Consider the following 18,588-nt stretch of genomic DNA (forward strand, 5'->3'; position numbering starts at 1 on the left):
GTATGACTTTGATCTTTTCAAATTTTTTAAGACTTATTTTGTGGCTTAATATATGATTTATCCTGGAGAATGTTCCATGCCTACTTGAAAAAAATGTGTATATACTACTGTTGTAGGATTGAATGTTCTGATATATCTGTTAAATCCATTTGGTCCAATGTGTCATTCAAAGCCACTGTTTCCTTGTTGATTTTCTGTTTGGATGATCTATCCATTGATGTAAGTGGGGTGTTAAAGTCCCTTACTATTATTGTATTACTATTAATTACTTCCTTTGTTATTTTGTTAGTTTGTTATTAACTGTTTTCTATATTTGAGAGCTTCCATGTTTGGTGTATGTTTACAATTGCTATATCTTCTTGTTGGATTGTTCCTTTTATGATTCTATAGTATCCTTCTTTGTCTCTTATTACAATTTTTCTTTTAAAATTTTAAGGCAAGTTGATTTATTCTCTTATGTTAGTCTTATGTTAGCAGAAGATGAATCTCTGCTGTATTTCTGTTAGAAAGAGTGAGTTTTAGCAAAATGACATCATCAAATTAACATTAAATTAATCTTGTTACTTTTAATTGTATTGGTTTACATTCTTGTTCTTACATGACTTATAATTGTATATGGGTTTTATAATTATGTAGGATCATGATAATCAGGTATTTATACCTAGTTATTTTATGTTTACATACTTAATATTATAATATAAATAATATAATGGAGGAAGCACTTGAATTTCTGTCCCTTATAAGGATAACCTTTTTTAACTCACTGGCTTCCTTTGCTGTGTGTGACTGTGTGGCTCACTGTGAGTACAGTGGGCCAGTAAATTAACTCCCTATTTCTTGTATATTTATTAGCAAAGATTAGGAGACATTGTGATGTGATGTGAATGGCCCTTAAAACTTATTGGGACTATTTATCAATAATCTTATCTAAGTGTGAAATAAGAGTCAGGGGAAAACCTGAATTAAAAAAGAAAGTGAGATTTAAATTGTTACCCAAAAAACATGATGATGACCATTGATATTGGTAATGGTAGCAGCAAACATTTATTGAGCATTCACTAAGTAACCTGCAATGGGCCAGTGCTTTCCATGGATTACTTTACAAGCACACCCCTTTGAAGTAGGTGCTATTCCAGTCACCCCACTTTACATAGAAGGAACCCAAGTTAAGTGAACTGCCTGAGAAACACAGCTGGGATTCAAGATCAAATGTGTTGCCCTGAGGCCTGAGAGCTGAAACTTAAGTGTGACAAGAGGGTCAGGGAGGCTGTTCCGGGCTAGAGCCTAACTCACATCCAGAGAATGAAGACATGCATGTGGCATCTGCACAGGAGTGTCCTGGAGGACGTGCTGGCAAGGGAGTCTGTCCAGTTACACAGCCTGATGGAGAAGCTGAAACTATGAAATATTATCAAAGTGTAAAAAACAAAAAGAGAGAGAAAGAGTCTTATACTGATGTAGGGGGTTTTATAGGACATCTGGAGCATGGAATAAGTGGATGTAGGGTGACACACAATGAGCATTTATTTAGAAAAGAAATATATATGTGTATGTATGTGTGTGGGAGAGAGAGAGAAAGAGAGAGAGAGAGAGAGAGAGATTAAATCTTTGAATGCACAGAAGTGATCTGGAAAGATTTAATCCCAAACTATAACAGTGTCTACCCCTGTTGAGGATGTGGGCTCCAGTTGTTAGTGGTGATGGTCAAAGGGACTTGAGCTTTGATCTAATATTTGTGTTTTGTTTCTGTTTGTTTGTGAGCAGTTTGACTACATTTGTGTGCTTGGGTGATTTTGGAAAGATTAAGGCATTGATACAAAAAATGAGATATAGAGATAATTTGGAATTTCATATTCAGGCTGGTCCCATCTTCAAAGTCCCAGACTGGAAGATTGCATGACTCTGTATAAGCTGATATGATGCAAGGGATAATAGAAAACAAAATGACACTTAACTGAAAGAGAAGACAGCTTGGTTGGTAATTGAGCTCCATTTTTTAAAGTGAGAGTATTTTGGAGTTCTAGCATTGGCATAGGGATTTAAAGAACATTCTGGTAAAGTCCTTTTTTTATGTTTATTTAGAGACCGGGGAGAGAGAGAATGTGAGCAGGAGACGGGCAGAAATAGAGGGAGAGAGAGAATCCCAAGCAGGCTCTGCACTGTCAGCACAGATCCTGACACAGATTCTATGAACCATGAGATCATGACCTGAGCTGAAATCGAGAGTCTATGCTTCACTGACTGAGCCACCCAGGTGCCCCCAGAAAGTCCTTCTTTAGGCCCAGGAGTAGGACTGAGTGTCAGAAAAGGAAGGAAAAGCCATTTTCTGGGCTCCCAGCTATGAGTGCATCCCTCCAGAACCAGTGAGGCAAATCCTCTGTGCAGTTTTTCATGGTATTTTTTTAATGCTTCCAACCCTCTAAATGGCCAGTTCTGTGTGTTGTAGATGGAGATAAGAGATCCGGACTTCTGAACTTCTACTGGAAGAGATAAAATGTGCAAGCCCTTCGGGATGTTGGGGAGGCTGGGGTTGAACTGAAGAGGAAGACAGAGGCATGCTGATGTGAAGGGTATGTAATATCGAGATTATAAAACCCAGTGCATGGCACCCCAGGGATTTTTCTGGTTTCTGAGGTTCTACGATGCAGTTGGAGAGGTTGTGTGCTCTAGCTCTGATATGTTGGTATGGGTGTGACTTCTCTGACAGGGGCAGCTGCTTACCTGTTTCCAGGTATCTTAGGGATTCGGTGTATGATGCATTGGCCACAGGGCCAAACCAACACCAAGGTGGTTGAGAACATAAACTGTAGCCACTCACTTTATGGAGCACAAAATACATGCCAGGCAAGGCTCTAAGCACTTTAATGGATTAATCCTTTTAATTCTCACAATACCACCATGAGCCAGGTACAGTTGTTGTCATTTTAGAAATGGGCCACCAGGGAGCACAAAGAAGCTGGTTACTCACTGAGAGTACATCGCGATGGTGGAGCTCCATCCCAGCATAAAAGCCTTACTCTGCTCTCTCTCTTCCTTTCTCATACATTTCCCACAGCCTCTCTTCCTATCCCTTCCTATCCCTGCTTTTCATCTATTTTTTTTTCATAGTATCTTAGGTTTCCATATGACAGAGAGTTAGCATCAGAGAGATGTCAGCATATGTCACTGGCAGATCGTATTTCCCCCAAATGGCCACAACAATATTGCTTAGAACCTTGCCATGCTCCCCAGGCACAGAAGTCTACTTTCCTTCTGGAGTCTGGATGGAACTCAGTGACAGAAAGAGGGTGGTGGGAGTGACACTGAGTGACTTCAAAGCCAGATCATCAAAGATGACGTGGCTTGCACCTGGCTCACTCATTCTCTAGGAACGCTTGCTTTGAGACCAGCCACCATTTTGTGAGGAAGCCCATTGGAATGGTGGCACTTGTGTCTTTCACCTTATATCTAGTCATACACATACCACTGCAGCTGCTTGACAACTATGAATAAATCTTATCTCTACAGTGTCCAGAATGTGCACCATTTTACCCTACGCTTAGTAGGTGCAGAGCTCCAATAATAATGGAGGCGGCAGCAGGACCAAAATAGGAGGGTTTTTTTTATTATGATGAAGGATAAATAAATGCATGTAAAATGTTAGACAAGTTTAATTCTTTAATTGTATTTTTTTTTAATTTTTTTTTTCAACGTTTATTTATTTTTGGGACAGAGAGAGACAGAGCATGAACGGGGGAGGGGCAGAGAGAGACGGAGACACAGAATCGGAAACAGGCTCCAGGCTCTGAGCCATCAGCCCAGAGCCTGACGTGGGGCTCGAACTCACGGACCGCGAGATCATGACCTGGCTGAAGTCGGACGCTTAACCGACTGCGCCACCCAGGCGCCCCTTTAATTGTATTTTTTATTGCTTAATCCATGAGTTAACTTTTGCTGCCTGAAAAAACCACCCCGAGGGGCGCCTCGGTGGCTCAGTCTGTTAAGCATCTGACTCCTGGTTTCAGCTCAGGTCATGATCTTATGGTTCATGGATTCAAGCCCCACATCAGGCTCTGTGCTGACAGTGCAGAGCCTGCTTCAGATCCTCTTCTGTCTATCTCTCTGCTCCTTCCCAGATGATGTGCTCTCTCTCAAAACTAAATAAACATTAAAATTTTTTAACAAACAGCCCCAAGATGTAGTAGCTTAAAATAGTAGCTTTTTTTTTTTTTTTTAGTTTGGGACTCTGCAGGTTGACAGCTGAGGTGGGGTTCTGCTGGTCTGGCTGGCTCAGCTGGGCTGACATGAGCATCTTCAGTCAGCTGCCAGGTTGGTGATGGTGGCCTCCCCTGGGATGGCTCCCCTCTGCTCTGCATGTCTCTCATCCTCCCACAGGTTAGGGCTCCGAGAGAGTGAGCACACGTGGCTTCTTGAGTCTGGGGCTTGAAATGACACAGTGTGCATCTGCCAGATTCTTTTGGCCAAGCAGGTCACAGGCCAATCCAGGTTCAAGAAGAGAGAACTAGACTGTAGCCATTGGTGGGAGGAACTGCAAAGCTGTCTTGCAAAAAAGAGCAGGCCTATAGGAAGGGTGGAGAACTGTGGCTGTCTTTGCAACCCACAATACCACGTGAAATGCTAATATTGTACTGTGGGTATTAACAGCATTACGATAGAGAATGGTAGAAAGGAACCCACGTGTATGGTTGATAATTTACGAGAAAAATGGAACTAGGCTGAGAAGAGAGGACAGCAAGAAGAAGCCGAGATGGGGAGAGAATAGAAGAGCCATGGGCCATTCTGTCCGTTCCCCTCCTGCCTAACCCTGTAAAAGGGGAATTGAGATGGGACGGGCATAGTAGAGCACAGGGAGAATAGTTGGTAGTAAAGACTTTCTTTTTTTTTGCTGTTCTCTTCTCCCCCATTGCCAGCTGGGGGTGGCAGGTGATGAAGGTGTGACTCTCACGTCTAACTTGGGGGAGCCAGCAGGGCTCCTCAGAGGAAGAAGAAGGGTCAAATGATCTGTCTGCCTAATCGCTTTGTTCCCATGGGATTTCAGGAAGGCTTCAGCTTATGAACACTTGGCCCCTTGAAACTACCACAACATTTATTGTCATATTTCATCATCATAATAGCCCTATAAGGGTGGGCTCATTATTATCCTTGCTTTACAGATTGGGATACTGAGTGCTAAGAGGTCAAGTAGCTTGCCCTTAATCACAGTTGAGCAGTGGCAAAGGCTGGGTTCAAATCCGGGCTGTGCAATGGCTTCTCCAGCACACTTGGCTGAATCCTGTGATGCCAATGTGGCCTGAAGGTTTGACAGAAATGGTGGCCCCCATGCAGGTGTGATCAGAGAACATGGGGCTTACTCCCTTCTCTTCCCTTGGCCTGGCCTTCATTTGGATCCAGGTCTGAGGAGCATGCTACAGAAGGGCAGGGCTGGTGGGATGGCATCACCAGAGGAGAATTTGTCAAGGAGCAAGTAAGCAGCTATCTTTGGGATGACCCCCGCCTTCCCCTGGGTAAGCAGGAGTGGGTCATTTTCAATCCTACCTGGGTGATCCATCTCCTTCCACCCCCCCCCCCAGCTGAGTCCTGAGGCCCTAGGGGCTGGGCTTGAGTGCCCTATTTCATGGCACCTAGAGGGTGCTTTGGAAGGGTCTAGAACAAATCTAGGTCTCTGCTCACCAGACCAAAATCCTCAGTCTACTACTGGGCCCATCCTAAATAGTTCCTCTGGAAATGCCTCCCATGCCTTAGCCATGCACACCGAGAGCACAACCTGACTGGTGTCTTCCCCTGGACTCTTGTATCTTCTCTGATTCTTGGGTTTCTCCTCCATGTGACAGAGTCTCACTAATTACATATAATCAGTGGAGAATGCTTCATTCTTTCTGTTGCTCTCCCTGCTCACCGTTTAAAGGCTCATGCTGCCATCAGCTGGCTGAGAAATTTAAAGTGGTTTGTGAAGAATTTATCTCTTCTTGTCATTCTTTTTTCCTAGGTATTTTCCTCAGTCCTCCCGGTTCTTTCCAACATGCAGGTGCAGCTTAGAAGCCCGGTAGTAATAAAGATAAGTGAGTCTTGCTTGAAAATAGTAACATTTCTTTATGGCTTGCTGTGAGTCATGTCCTGTTCTAGGCACGTAACACATTCTTTCCTCACACAGTCCTGAGAGGTAGAGAGGCACTGTTTTTGTCCCCACTTTACAGAGGAGAAAACTGAAAGCAGTGAAGTCATCTGTGTATCATGGTCTCTGGGACATTCAAGTGCTCGATGAATGTTAGTTTTTATTTGTAAAAATGTGCCGTGTCTTAGCTTGAGTCAAGAATTCATGTGCTGGGGCACCTGGGTGGCTCAGTCCATTAAGCATGGCTCAGGTCATGATCTCATGGTTCGTGAGTTCAAACCCCGCATCAGGCTCTGTACTGCCATCTGGGAGCCTGGAGCCTGATTGAGATTCTCTCCGCCACCCCCCCCCCGCCCCTCCCCTGCTCACACTGCCTCTCTTTCTCTCTCAAAAATAAGCATTTAAAAAATTATATATAAAAAAGAATCATGTGCAAATATTTATATGGGCATTGATGCTCAGACAGGGAAGGAGAGGGGTGGAATTGAGAAGGGGTAAGGCCATCAAGTTGGACCATGAGTGGGTGACACTGAGAAACTGGGGCTCAATCCCACTGGGGATCTGTGGGAGACAGTGTAGGATAGATCTTCGAATCATCCCACCAAAGGACATGGAAGCTGGGGTATTCTTGGAGAAATCATGGGGATCTTTTTAAAGTAGTTGTGAACTTCATCACTCTATCCTGTGTGTTGCCACCCATTTGTCCAGGGAAGGAAACCAGGAAAAGCTATTGTGCATTACTCCCCTTGGCTTCCTGTACTTCCCCTGTGTTCTCCGCATTAGCTGTCCCAGTCACAGTGCAGCATACCGCCCCCAACCTCAGTGGAAAATTCATACTAAGCATTTATTTAGCTCATACAACTGAAAATTGGCTGGGGTTTGGCTGATCTGGGTTGAGCTCAGCTGGGTGGCTGTGCTTCTGGCATAGGTCCAGCTGGGCTTGGCCTCTCTTGGCTGAGGTCTAGGCTCAGGCCTGGTGCACCTGAGCATATTCTATGTCAGGCTTGTGGGCAGCTGGTACTCAGTGGAAACTGTGTGTGACCGTGACAGAAGCATAGGGGTGCAGGTGGAAACCCAAGAGGCCTCTTAATAGACCTTTCTATATTACCTTATTGACTAAAGCAAGTCACACAGCCAAACCCAAGGTCAGAGGCAGAGAGGTATATTCTGCTTTTACTGGAGAAGCTTCTGCTACTGGCCGTGGCTTAGAATCAGTAAGGCACTCTACTGTGTTTCCTCTGTCAGCTGCTAAACTGTGCAAATACAATGTGAAATTTAAAAGTTTTACCAATGCCAGTTTTCGTTATCACTTTGGGCAAAGTCCCAAATCTTTAACAGTATTCTAATTTCTAATTAATGGGAGATGAAATGGTTCTTTAAAACTGCACACGCTCAGGTTCCAGAAACCTCTTTGCTGTCTCAGACCTCAGCTGGAGATTGTTGCCTTATCTCGTAGGATGAAGTCTCAGTGTGGACTCACAAAGTGTCTGGAGCTGTTGAGCTCTTCCGTCCCACCGTGACAACTTGTTACCACCTGGGCAGCTGCCTAAATGGCATCTGCCCCTGCCAGTTGCTCAAGCTTGTCAGAATGAGATAAGAGCAGCAAGTGGAATGAATAAATTGTCAATTATATTGATGGGTGTATTTTCCTGCATTTCAGGAGAAGGACTGAATCCTGTAAAAATCTCATTTCTCTGCTTTTCTTAGTGCCTTGGCTCTCTCATCTGGCATGACTGCAGCTTGGCTGGAAGGAGAGGAGGCAGAGCTTTTATGTTGGTTGGAATTTGCAGCCATAAATTTGCAGGACTTTTTCCAAGTTAGCATGGAAAAGACTTGCCGTTTTATGCTTTTTGTGAGTTGTAAGTCGTAAAGCATATGCTCAGGGTGGCTTGACTGTTGTGTTCTTGGCCCTGTAAAGGAGGTCTGCTGAAAAAAAAACCTAAGCCTTGAACGATTAAACGTCTTTGCAAATGCTCATAAGTTATTTTTACTGTGTCCATGTAGCAGCCGAGCAATCAAGTGAGCACAGACCTTGATGCTAACGTCTTGACGATGGCACCTTCTTTGTCCCAATAGAGCATTCTAATTAGCCCATGAAATCATATGCTTCATTAATACTAAATCAAAATGCCTGTGAACTTAGTGGTCTGTTTCTGTTTTTATAAATGCACAAGGGTGGAGCAGAAAGTGCCGGATGTGTGAGCCAATTACTAAGTGTCACTTCTTGGTGGGAAGGATGGTGGGGGTGGGTAATTGAGACAGGGAAGGGAAAGCGGTTGTGTTAATGGGCAGATTACCACTGTGGGCAAGTGGGGCTCCATCCTGCAGGCGAGCTCTGGGAGAGTATTCGACCTCAACTCAGAGTTGCTTCACAAAGGAGTGAGGTTGCTAGGGTATTTTATTCACCAATTCCCATCCATCACTGGTGAGAAACATTTCAAGGGCCAGTGACTCACTGGTCTTCTGGTCCACTCATGGGTGAGTCAAGCCTGCTGCTGTCAGTCTTCAGAAAGAGTGCCACTGGTACTTGCTGTGAAAACCCTAGACAGCTATGGAAGTGGTAGGTGCTGAGGGGACATGGTGAGGTGCTATTAGCATCTGCTATAGGGCACTCCAGAGATTTGGGAGAATGGAAGGAAGGAATTTGTAGCTTTTGAAACTGAGCACAGCAGAGGCTAAATACCGTGAAGGCCTTTAGACTGAATGGTGAGCATTCGTTTGGATGGTTATTTAATTTATTTACATTTGGCACAGACATACAATGAAACACTATACAACCATTACCAAAAGAGGGAGAGTTAATGTGCTGACATGAAACTCTATTCAAGTTATAGTTTTGGCTAGAAAAAAAGCACAGTGCAGAACAATATGTGTAGAATATGCTACCTTTTTTTGTTTTTTAATTTGACAGAGAGAGAAAGCTAGAGTGGGGGAGAGGGGCAGAGGGAGAGAGAGAGAATCCGAAGCAGACTCCATGCTCAGCACGGAGCCCAACATGGGGATCAGTTCCCACAACTGCAAGATCATGACCTGAACCAAAATCAAGAGTTGGGTGCTTAACCGACTAAGCCACCCAGGTGCCCCTAGAATATGCTTTCATGAAAACATTGGTTTATAATTTACATGTCATAAAATTCACCCATTTTAAGTCTACAAATATGAGTGTTTGGGTAAATACATACAATTTTCTAGAAATTTCATGTAAATGGAACCATATAATATTTGGACTTTGTGTCTGACTACTTTCACTTAGCGTATGTTATTAAAATTATGTACATCATAGCATGTGTCAATAGTTTGTTCCCTTTTTTACTGTGGAATAGTATTTCATTGTATGGATATATCACCTTTTTGTTTATCTATTCTACAGTTGATAGAAATTTGGTTTGTTTTTTGTTTTATTATTGAGAATAATGCAGTAATGAACATCCACATGCAGTCTTTATGTGGACATATATTTTAATTTCTCTTGGGTAGGTACTTAACCAGTGAAATTTCTGGGTTATATGGTAAGAATATGTTTAGTTTTTTTTTTTGTTTTTTTTTTAATTTTTTTTTTCAACGTTTATTTATTTTTGGGACAGAGAGAGACAGAGCATGAACGGGGGAGGGGCAGAGAGAGAGGGAGACACAGAATCGGAAACAGGCTCCAGGCTCTGAGCCATCAGCCCAGAGCCTGACACGGGGCTCAAACTCACGGACCGCGAGATCGTGACCTGGCTGAAGTCGGACGCTTAACCGACTGCGGCACCCAGGCGCCCCAAGAATATGTTTAGTTTTTTAAGAAACTGCCAAACTGTTTTCCAAAGAGAGTGTATCATTTTATTGCATTCCCACAATGTATGAGGGATCCAGTTTTTCTATATCCTTACCAACAACTGATATTATCCATCTTTCTGAGGTTAGTCATTCTTTTTTTTTTTTAATTAAAAATTGTAATATTTATTTATTTTTGAGAATGAGAGAGAGAGAGTCTGGGGGAGGGGCAGACAGAAGGGCAGAGGATCTGAAGCAGGTTCTATGCTGACAGCAGAGAGCCCAATGTGGGGCTGGGACTCACAACTGTGAGATCATGATCTGAGCCGAAGTTAGATGCTTAAGCAACTGAGCCACCCAAGTGCCCTGAGGTTAGTCATTCTGATAGAAGTGTAATGGTGTTTTATCGTTTCCTAATGAAACTTTATTTGCCATACTTTATTTGCCATTCATATATCTTCTCTGGGGAAATGTCTATTCAAATCTTTTCTCATTTTTCTTTGTTTTCTTATCGATTAAGAAGGGTTCTGGACTGTTGTAATTTTTTTCTGTAAGGTCAAAATTATTTCCAAAGAGAAAGTTAAAAAAAAAAAAAAACCCTGCCCCCATCATTGTCCCCATGCCCCGTCAGAATGGTACACTCAGGAATTGTCTCGTGGTGTTACATCCTCAGTAAAAGAAATAAAAGGAAGGGCGAGATCAGATTTTTGATCTTTTGCCGAGAAGTGTCATTGTCTGGTAAGGACACAGTGGATCTTTATTTTTTTTTATTTTTTATTTTTGAAAATTTGTTTAAATGTTTATTTTTTTTTTGAGACAGAGAGAGACAGAGCATGAACGGGGGAGGGTCAGAGAGAGGGAGACACAGAATCTGAAACAGGCTCCAGGCTCTGAGCTGTCAGCCCGATGCGGGGCTCGAACTCACCGACCCCTAGATCATGACCTCAGGCCAAGTCTGACGTTTAACCCACTGAGCCACCCAGGCACCCCTAGGACACAGTGGATCTTTATTAAATCAAAATATACTTCCTCAACTACTTTCTCTGTGAATGGGAAATTGGTGATTTAAAAAATGTCCAGATGTTGGATAAAGCAAAACACGAAAGGGCTCGTTATAATCTTTCTTTTTTTCAGTCCCTGCAGAGGTCATCTTCCTCACCTTTTTCCTCCGCATATGGTAAGGTCAGGCACTTGCTGTGTGTCCTACTGCCAATGTAGATAGATTCAGACCTGGGGAGCAGAGGAGTGAGCCGAGCTGGTTCGCCCATGGGCACAGGCACTTGCTTCAGGGCGCCAGCGTGTTCCCCAGTGGCGCCCCCATTCACATCTTCTCCGCGTTGACACTGTGCACAGCCAGCGGGTCTGTGGAGTTGCCTCTCTTTCACTTCCTGCCAAATCTGCTACTTCTTCTACATTTTCTCATATAACGAAAGTGAACTAAATATATGCCTGTAGCTAAATTTACAAAGTTCAAGCAGAAATGAATAGGCTAGTTACCTAATAGCAGATGGAGTATAAAGAACAATGAGATGGAACAGAGATGCTGCGGTCCGCATGCCTTCTCCTTGACTTAATGGCTTTCAGGTTTTCAAATATTTAATGTGTACCAATTATTCATTCTTTCATTCATTCATCGAATCTTTAGGAAATCCTACAATGCATCAGACACTTTGTGAGGCCAGTGGGTGTTGGTAGTGAACCAGTGTGACAAAGTCCTCCGCTCTGAGATTCTCACACTCCTGGGAGAATTAGACAATATATAAGCAAGTAAATACACAACATATTCCAGGTTATACTAAACATTACAAAATGAAACAAAATACAGTGAGGAGGTAGAGACGGATGGAGTCATGAAAATTCTGGAAGGATGGACTACAGAGGATTAATCTAATTGTTTAAATCTATTTATTTATTCATTTTAGAATTTATTTTCAAATTTTCCTATAACAAACTTGTATTGCTTTTGTAATAAAAAGGTTATTCTAAATTTACAGTAAAATAGTAGATTTGAATGTTTACTTGGTTAATCGGATCACTTGGTTGTATCCTAGTTTTTAACCAAAAATACTGAAAAAAATCAACTGGAAAATAAAACATAGTCTTTATTATCTGGGGGCGTGGTTTCTTAATATGTTAGGAATTTTGATATTTGGAAATACAAGATAAACAAATTACAAAAAACCAGGAGTGTTTATAAAATGCTTTCCTGACTGGTAATTTGAAATGATTAATAATCCCTTTGAGTCTTGGTAAATTGTAAATTTTGCTACTAGTTAGATCAAAGTAAACAGTGATAGCATTAAATGAAAGATGCAGGGACCAAACCATCTGAGCCCAAAATGCTGTTTCTGACCTTGTTTTGTTTTGTTTTTACTGGCAAATGGGAGCACAAAGGTGTTTCTAGGAGTTCACACAACAAAACATAAAGTGGAGATTTCAGCCACTTAGTTAGCTTGGCCCAAGAAAACTCCCAAACTTGGAAAATTCAGACAACGATAACGCATTTAAAGGCATGGCCCAGGCTATTTCCTGGAGGCCCAGCTCCCCAGAACAGATGCCTGTATGTATGGTATGTGAGGGGTGATCCTTCCTGCCCTCTGCCCTTCTCCCACCTCGGTGCTCCTTTTCACTGATTGGTGCTACTTTCCGAAAGAGGTGACATTTTATTTCGTAATACCACCACTTAGATCATAACAAATAACTAGTGGGGTCACACAACACCCCCACTCAAGACCCTTACCCCAAATCTTCCTGCCTCATACTGTCAAGTTGTTCAGTTTCTGGCTCATACTGATTTCAAAATCTATTTGGCCGTCTCTGGTGCTGGAATAAACCAAATCTTATCCAAATATCTCCATTTTATGTTTTGTAAACTTGGTCATGTTTTCTTGTAACTAACCAATTCAGATGCGTACTTATCCAGTTAAGCACCGACAAAGAAACTCAAAATTTGTGCCCGCATGGATTAGTCATTGGCTTGTATGTTAAATCAAAGCTCTATGGCCCTACTCATTGTTTCTAATAATTTCCATTGTTTCAAAGTGATTGATTTCAACAGCTTCAAGGCTTGTTTTTTGTTTGTTTATTTTTTTACTTGCTTATTGATTGGATTCTTAAGGAGCCCAACTTCTACTCCCTTATTTTGTATTCCTAGGTAACTCATTACTGAAAAATTGAATGATGCTACTCCAGAGAATGCTTATAGTAATGAGGTAGGAATTTTATCTACAGAGATAAAGTATGCTCTAAGCAAAAGTTAACATTTTAGAGTTTTATAGTATTCAACAAAAAATAAAGAAGGTGTCTAAAGGACTATTTGTGATGGAATAAAAAATAACATATTGGCTCCTTTTTTCTTATAACAAATACCAACTTCACTAAAAATAATCCATTTATTTTCATGTAAATGGAAAAACTAGTTCCGTTTTTCCCCAAGTAGATGTATTGGGCTTTGTTTTGAAAATGTGCCCTCTTCTGCCTTCTTTGGACTTTGAAAAAGCAGAAGTTATACTGACATGCCCAACGTGGTATTTGCTGATGTGTGAGTGTGTGTGTGGTTTTAATTTTTAGTTGTTTTTTTCTCCCTCAACCTTTTCTTTTAGTTAATGGGAATCACATTACATTTTCCACTCCTGAGCACTATGATTCATTGCCATCTATTTCCTCCAGAGCTCAGAGCTCACTACCCCACAGAGTCCTCTGGGAAATTGATTAGTCACCATCGAGCAAGGCACCTTGCGTGCCCGTGGTCAGCATCTACTCCAACAACTGTGTCATATGGAGGAAGATTAAAGTTTCTGTAGCATCTTCCTTTGGGGAAGTAATAGGGCGTCAGTTTGCGGGTCTGTGGTTTCATTTTTACAATGTAATATACAAGCAAGTTGGATATTACAAAAGGCAGATGCCTCATTAGGTTCAGAAAATTATCAGGCACACTTCTGTCTCAGGAAACAGCCATTAAGAATTGGTCACAGCCCCTTGCACTGTGGCACACATATAGTGTTTGTGGATGGGTTGAATCTTAATATATTGATGCAGTTTTGAAAAGGTTGGAACCGATTCATTTATCTCAAATATATTCTTGTCTAACCCACTTGGGTCTAATGGCAGAAAGTTTCAAGCCAAAAGATTTTTCTTCATAGGTCAGACTTACAAAGACATTTCTAAAGTCCTACCTTAATCATATCAATTATAGTCTTTAGGTTTCAACTTGCATTTAGCATTGCTGATTGACAGCTTGTAATCACCTATCTGTAAAATACAGTTGTGATCTTACCTCCATCTGAATACCACCTAACCTTAGGGTGCTTAGCTTACTATCTATGCAGTCAGAAGAACTCTTTAACTTTTTTTAATCAGAGTAGCCTCTTCAAGTTTAAGGAACTAGACCAGTTGAAGAGCAGGGACAAATGGTTAACCAGGTAGATAGGCTGAGCAAGGTGTCAGAAAGTCAATTTCTGGGCTGAGCCCTGGGTAGCACTGGGAAACTACTTTTGCCTTGCTAGGACTTAGGCTTCTTATAAGTCTGTTAGCATGGAGAAGTAGAAGTGGACATACAGCAGAAAACAGTGCACCCACATAAGGGTTAGACATGGTTGACCTGTAATCAGAACTGGGTCACACAAACAAAAATCCTGACCAAATATTAGATGAACACAGAGAACCATAACTCCTTAACCTTTGCTATAAAAAAGTATTGCCAGTTTTATCTCACTGAGACAACAGAGTTCTTGTTTGGATATTCCACTCTTCCCTGTCATGTTGATCATCTGGAAGCTCTGGGAGAATACAGAGCATAGTGACCTTCCAACTTGGAATTAGAAGGTGAGTGTTGACATGCTGTTGAGACAGTCAAGGAGAGCCATGTTCAACACCAGCTCTGACACTGGCCAGCTGCAAGACCTTGGAGAGGTTACTTAGCCTTTGAAAAGCCTCACTTTTTTCACTGACAGAATCAGTTTGGAGTAACCTCTACCTGAAGGCTTGGGGTGCTGCTTTGGAAAGGGTTCTGAGGTACCCCATTGGGATATATCACCACACCTGATCATCAGTGTCTGTGATGTCAGGGAGAGAGGAAGTATGCCATGTGCCATCCACACAGTGATCTCTTTCTTCACTTCCCCCTCATACTAACAGCACTCTGAGATGTTGCAACTTACAACAAGTCCAGAGAGCCATTTTTGTTGGTCCGGAGGGCCTGTTTGTTGCTAATGTCATGGATAAACTAGCTAGCCTGAACGTTGCTCAGAAATCTTTCACAGGCACAAAAACTCAGTCAGCCACAAGGGGAGGCCTAGGCCATAGGTTGTTTCTCCCAATTGGATTCAGAGCGTGGTTTCCTGTAAACCACGGTGCCCGGATACTGCTCCACCCTGGGAGCTAGTGCCTGGTGGGGAAACTGGAATACTCCCTGCTGTTTTGGAATGTGAAGGCCAAGGAAAATACACTACTTTTTCAAAAGGTGCCTTTGATGAGCCTAGAGCTAGAAAGAAATTGAGTGGTTTCAGTGGTGATCCCCATGGATCACTATTCTGCAGTTGGAGGTAGTGGGGACCTGACAGGTCCCCTCCACCAACAACCAAGCAATCCAGGGCAGCTCTGATAAACTTATATTCATAAACCCTTTATGTTTCTGTTTCCATTCCTGCTGCAGTGTTTAGTTTTAATTGTCTTGTCCCTTCTGGCTCTTACGATGAGGAAGAATTTCTTTCCATGTGAGTCAAATAATGTTTATTCTCTCTAGCCTTTTATTTATTTCACATTTTACACATTTCATAGAACTTAATTTTGAGGACTAATTGGACATGGTGTGAGCTAGTCCCAGAATGTTGCTGCAGGCGTTATGGGCAGTGCTCGTCTAGAGGAATCTTCTGGCTTTATACCTCAGATTTCATCCATTTCATCCATTGGCCATGCTGCACACTCACTACAGTGTCTCTACTTCCTGACTGTGTGTCTGAGCTCCAAACTCGTATCTCTAACTCTCTTGGTCATCTCAGCTTTGGGGACCCACTTCTCAAACTCAGATCGTCCAAAGGTGAGCTGTTTTGTTTCTCCTACTACACCTGCTATTTTTCTAGATGCTGTATTTTGGTAAATTTTACCACCTCTACCCAAGTTTCCCATAGCTGAAATCTGAATGTTGTCTCAGATACTTTTTCCTCTTCCTACCTCATACATGTATCAAATCCTGTACCCTTTAAATAGATCTCACATGTATATATCTTCCACCCTTTATATTTGTCTCACATATGTACTAGCCCCACCCCCCACCTGATTGGCCCACCACATTATCACTCTCCTATTAAGAAATATTCAGTGGTACCTCAACATGACCCATAGAGTCAAACCTAAATTTGTTTGCATGGCCTACAAGATAATCTGTTCTGTCCAACCTCAATTTCCCTTCCCCAGGATACTTCCTTTTCCCCAGGATACTCCCTCTCTAGAAATAGCAGTACTGGATTTGCAGTTTCTCCATAGCACATCACCTCTCACTTATATATGGCATTTCTCATGCTTTTCTCTCTGCCTGGAACCCGTTCCACTGCCTACTTCTCCTTCCAGGCTCAGCTCAGATTGCCTTCCTCGTAAAGTTCTTCTGGTCGCCCTCGGAAGAACTTACACTTCTTACCAAATGTTCCTATTGCATGGGTCACAAATCTCAATTTTAGCAGTGGTCTTGTGAGTGTCTTGATGCAGACGGCAGCATTTTAATACATCTGCTATCTGCCTGGTACATTGTAGATGCCCACTCATGCTGGTTAAATAGAATGGTTGAATGACTTGTGGGCCAACATACACCCATTCTCAGTGCCTAGGTTGGGAAAGTGAGACCTGGAAAGATGAAAATCAGGATTAGAGCTGGCTCATCCTTCTCCCACATGTTTTTGGAGGATGTTTCTGCACTACCCAGGAACATGGTCTCCAGAACCTTCAGGCCCACAAAGTCCATTCTTGTCTGTGTTCCATCCTTTAAGGTGGACCCAAGTGTATTTTATACCTATGTGGCCCAGAGGTCTGAGCTTCCTGGAAGTTTTGCAGGCTAGAAATGCTGCAGGACAGGTGTGGGACAGGCTGACCATTTCTCCAGGACTGACAAAGAGGATGAGAACTGCCTAGACCTGATCAGTAGAAGTGGCAGCACTCATTTTTCCTTCTTGCATTTTATCAGAGCTTTTAGATAAATTTCCTATCATGAATCCAAAGAATGGGAAGAATTTTTAGGGGCTGGACCAGTGGAATAAATGGAAGAGCCCATATCTGTATGAAGTAAGGAACTCTAAAAGCCTCCAATAGATTCTAAACTGATATCCTAATTTCATCTTTCAAACTCTATTGTTCAGGTCCTATCCTTACTCCTATCCTGATCCTCACTAAGTACCTGTATTCTGTCAGGTGTTAAAATTATATTAATTTACTGTGATGAGCATAGGGTGATGTATGGAATTGCTGAATCCCTGTATTGTACAGCTGAAACTAATATTACACTGTATGTTAACTAACTAGAATTTAAATAAAGACAAAAAAAAGAGTTACATTAACTTAGAGCACTAGTAATGGCTCAGCTTATTCTCCCAGGCACAATAGGTGCTTGCTGAATTACACTAATGAGAGAGAAAAAGAGAGAGACATACACACAATTATAAATCCCAAATGCTAAAGCACTGTATACATCTATTTGGATGAGCATAATGAATTTTTAATTATTTATGGCCACTCTTTATTGCTCATGCTAATATATACATTAATATGGTTATATAATCTTGACAGCAAGTAAATAATTCAATTTAATAATTGAAAAGTGCTTTGCATGCATTTAACATATTATTTCTTCATAATCTGTCCTGTAAAAGGAGGTGGCTGTTTTCATAAATACGTCTTATCTTGGCCTAGCAACTTAGTAAACCAAACTTAAAAAAAAATCTTTTAAATAATTTCTAGTGGTTCATAATAATCATTAGAAAGCTAGCATATATTAAAGACTTACTATATTCCAGGCATTGTGCTAAGAAGTGCTTTTCCATAGATTTTTACATTGAATACTCATTTTACAGTTGAGGAAACTAAGGGATAGGGGGACCAACTGCTCAAAGTATCCCTCTTAGTGAATCCCTGTTTTAGCAGTTACAGAGCCATAGCAAGAAGATGTAGCCAGGAGATTTCTTACCTTAAAATCAAAGCTAACTGATAGTGAACGTGGTAAGAAAGCAGAAGGTAATGAAAATATTTATGCTCTGAAATCTGAAGGCTGAGTTAAGTTCAATTTCACCATTTAGTAGCTGTTTGCCCTTCTCTGAACACAAGTAACAGAATGGTAATAAAACTTTGTTCCCTGCTACAACCACCCGGAGACTAGTCTAAGCATTAGCAGAATTATTAACATCCCTTAAAAGCTGGGCCTGAGTAAGATCCTACTTTGGGACCTTGAACTAGGCCTCCTTCCAGATGACACTTCCCTTCCTGGAAGAGGTCTAAGGCAGAGAAGGAAGCTTTTGGGACTCTTTCCTACCACCAGTTATCAAGGTGGGGGTGGTGGGGAACGTCTGCCCTTGATTGAATGTAACTTGATTTTAGACTGACCAAAAATAAATAATCTTTTTTGAACATAAGGATTCATTATAAAATTATTTAAAATATATTAACTACCACATCCCATTATGATATCACCATGATTATTACTTGGGATGAGTTAGATTTGTCTTTAAATGAATTGATTT

The 18,588-nt window shown here is 41.7% G+C and overlaps 1 protein-coding gene across 1 annotated transcript in view; it reads left to right on the plus strand.

Annotated features, from left to right (window-relative positions):
* RIN2 (Ras and Rab interactor 2) overlaps window positions 1-18,588 on the plus strand; it is a 224,041-nt gene that overhangs the window by 42,508 nt on the left and 162,945 nt on the right. Inside the window, exon 2 of the mRNA XM_006929986.5 lies at window positions 2,447-2,570. The gene's annotated coding sequence lies outside the window, so the exon portion shown is untranslated. The remainder of the gene's footprint in view (window positions 1-2,446; window positions 2,571-18,588) is intronic.

The sequence above is a fragment of the Felis catus genome, chromosome A3, assembly GCF_018350175.1.
Source record: "Felis catus isolate Fca126 chromosome A3, F.catus_Fca126_mat1.0, whole genome shotgun sequence".
Classification (NCBI taxonomy): Eukaryota; Metazoa; Chordata; class Mammalia; order Carnivora; family Felidae; genus Felis; species Felis catus.